Consider the following 3,994-nt stretch of genomic DNA (forward strand, 5'->3'; position numbering starts at 1 on the left):
GATGAATTGCAACTTCAACCTTCTTTGGATGCATTATGGAGAAAGAGATAGAAGGAATGAACTATGCAAGCAATGTAGAACCCCTTATTGTAAAACTAAGCTCTAATACTAGTGATGTGTACCTCGACTATAATACTCACTCAAAGATGCTCTCAAGAACCCAAACTAGATTATGGAATGCAGGAGTAGACAAAAGAGGCAACACTATTACTCATGAAAGGGAATGGAGGGAAGAAACCCTCAATACAAGCTAGACGTCCACTCTGGGCAACCAACTAGCTGAATGGAAAAGAGTGTATAAAACAAAATGATTCATTACTATAGTAGAATCTTGACCTAAATTTTTAACCCTATTGTTGGAGTGAAGATAACTAATATAGGATCTCCAATGTGGGTAGGGACCTCCTCCATAGGTTGCCACTATCTGTCTCACCACCCCTAAAATCTAGTAGTTTTGGTCAAGTGAATAGATGGATCCACCCTGCATCTACATGATTTGGAGTGATATATAAGCTTCATTTCGTCTAAAGGAAGTAGGTAGACTTGATGGTATGATTCCAAGGTATTTGGAGGTAGGTGTGTGGAGCCTCACTGTCTCCTAAAGGGGAAAGTCTACAGTGTTAATTACTTCAGCTCAGTTGAGGGAATGCTCCTGGATGCCATTTCATTAAGTCATGGAGTACCTACCATAAGGTTGGTTTGACTTGAATCATCATGGCCGCTATGTGGTAAAGCCTCCATTACAAGGTGATCCATTGGAGAACTGCAGTTAGATAAAAGAGCCTTCTAACATGGATTAGTTTCTTATGGTTGGTCCAATGACCCGACTAATGATCCGACTATTCTTAGAGATATCTAGTGACTTGATCTAAGATGCTATGACAGTAGACCTTACAAAGCATCCAGCTTGGTTACATAGTTTTAGCTCCAAGCCATAACAACTTAAGGGTAAAACTAAATAAAAGAATGGCAATGTCGCCTTATTACAACTATAAATGACATGAATCATGGGCCCAATGATGGATGAGCACTTCAAAATCCTACCATCAGATTTGCTTACTTCCTTCATATGAAATGAAGCAGTTATATATCGCTCTACATCCTCACTTGAGGGATCTCACAGATGCAGGATGGATCTTCAATTATTCACCTAACCCTAATCGCTAGATTTCAGGGATTGGTGAGATAGATGATGGCAACCTATGGAGGAGGTATGCACCTTGGAGAGCCTATTTTAATGATCTTCAACTATTCATCTAACCCTAATTACTAGATTTCATGGGTTGATGAGACAGATGGTGGCAACTTGTGGAGGAGGTACCTACCTACCTTAGAGAGCCTATATCAATGATTACATATTTTAGCAAGAGGGTTTATAAAGGAAGTCAAGATCCTACTATAGTAGATGAGTCATTTTGGTATATACACTCTTATCCATTCAGTTAGTTTACTGCCCATAGTGGACCTTCTATTGAGGATTTCTTCCCTCCATTCCCTTTCTCGAGTAATAGTGTTGCATCTCTAGTTTCTTCATGTATCCAATCAATTGGTTTGGGTCCTTGAGCATCTTTGAGTGAGTATTATAGTGGGGATGCACATCACCATTGGTTATGCATTTTCCTAGAACAATTTTAAGAAGCTCATAAGAATCTAGAATGGCATTGATTTTGAATTTCTAGAGAGTATAGTTTATACAATCAAGATTGCCTCAATAAGAGGACCAGTGGATGAATGCATGAGACTAGTGGAGTGTCAAGCAACAACTAAGATAGAGCCATGCCTCTTAGTATTTTATGTAAAGAAAGCTGCACTACTTTTCTTAAGAGCACGTAGCCCTGATACCATATAAGAATATAGAACAATAGAGAGAGATAGCAAGGGAAATTGTAATAGATAATGCAATAGATACATAATGCAGAGAATACAAAAATTAGGATGATCCCAAATAGATAGATAGGTACAAATGATGGCCATGTCCAACATGCACTCTAGTGTAGAGCTTAGATGACAATCTATATAGACTCTAGATGAAGGATGTATTAAGGGCATAAGGAATTGGATGTTGATAGGCGTTAAAATACATTGGGAGCTACATTTGGCTAGCCTATATGTAGTAGCTGAGGCAGTGATAAAAATTAGTCAATCCCACAGGCGGTTACATTGCAACTGCCCACATTTTTTACCATGACCACACAGCTCACCGACCTCTACACAAGTCATACAATTGGGCCAACATCATAACCTCTATATGACTTAGCAATGAGGTAAGGCTTCATAAGCCATCTCCTAACCATTGATGGTCACAACAATGACCTAAACCATAGACAATGGTGCAATATGTGGACATATTTTAAAGACATGCAATGCCACGTTACCTATGTAGCCTCTCCCCACCACCATGATTTGAACATCCTCTTTGCCTGAAGTGCAGACTCTACCGGTTCTTCCTTTTAGCAAATTCATTTGTCTAAGAGTGACACATTTGGGTTTCTTTGTTCTCTAATAAAATTCACTCTACAAATTATTTTAATGACAAAAAACCAACAATACTTCGTTGTGATAATCGGTTATAGGAGAAGTGAATAGGAATCCTCTCATGAAACACTATCTAACAATGATTGAGTGGGCACATCCAAGACCAATGTCTATTTTAAAAAAAGATTAAGTGGACACATCCGAGACCAATAATCAACGTTCTCTTGTTGGATGTGGACATTGATATTATAGTAAGACACTTTGTTCAAAGAAACGAACAGTGCCCATGAGTAAAACTACCTATCTCAACTTGAGCACATCAACTACGTTCCCACATCTCAATTCCCTAGGCCCAGTCTAATAAAGAGGTAGGGACGATCATGTTGCACATGTTGCACATTCTTGTAGTAGAGAGACCCTTGGTTGAAACAAGCAACACATTGACAAATAGTGAAACGCTGACACATTGTGCGGTATTCTCATCTTGTTCTTGTTTGGGTTCCTGTTCTTCAACAAGTCGCTGGTAGAGAGATCCTTGATTAAACCAAGCAACACATCGACAAATAGAAGTGTTGGCCATTGGGAATGTGCTATTCTTATCTTGTTCTGAAACAAGTATTTGAAGGATTCCTCATAAGGCACTCTAAGTAAGGGTTCCCTTTCAAGGATCACTCAAATTCAAGGTCAACCTTCGACCCCTATCACCTCCAACATATGTATTAATCATTATGGGAATGTTGTCCCATACCACGATGCAAGTAAGGGTTCCCTTTCGATGATCACTGAAATTCCTTGGACCCCGATACCTCTTGTTGGACGTATTAATCATCATGGCCATTGTGTCATGTTGGCAGATTCAAAAAATCATTGACATTGATATATGTGATGATGACAAACATGTGAACTTTCACCCTAGGGTCCAATTGGTTGCTTAGGACCGTTTGGGGTGATGACTTGTCAAACCACTAACGGCGGCTAGTCATCTCCACCACACAACCCTTGTGGTCATGCTGTCACATGAATGTAGATCGACATGTCTCCACACACAATCTCCATGCGTGAAAGTACGAGGGACAAGGACCAAGTCTAAGAGCACCCTGAACATGAGGGGGTGCATCATTGCGATAGCGGGGTATGGGGGTAGCCTCTTATTCATGTTAGGCTCTTTACACACCACCTGGTTGCCTGCTCGCCCGCGCGCCAAAAAGACAGGAGCATTTTGCCACATGGCAAGACACTATTAATTTGTGCCGCCTGCCCAACCTTGGGCAACCAAGAACCCTTGCCCAAGGGCTTGGGCGGGGGGTTTCTTCTTCAAAAGAAGTTAATGCAAAGTTTAGTTGGTCCTCAAGCTTGTACCACTGGGGGGCAAGGGGGGTGTTCGGGCTATGCACCACATGAGCAAAGTTCTCACTGCGAAACCATGGCGGTGTGTATCAGGTGGCATCTAAGCGGCGACGGGGTAGTAGGGTATACACTCTGGGTTGGCCAAGGGCAAGGGCATGATGATGGAGGCGTG

Source organism: Dipteris shenzhenensis, chromosome 15 (assembly GCF_047967505.1).
Source record: "Dipteris shenzhenensis isolate YYH24624 ecotype China chromosome 15, Dip_SZ_1.0, whole genome shotgun sequence".
Lineage (NCBI taxonomy): Eukaryota > Viridiplantae > Streptophyta > Polypodiopsida > Gleicheniales > Dipteridaceae > Dipteris > Dipteris shenzhenensis.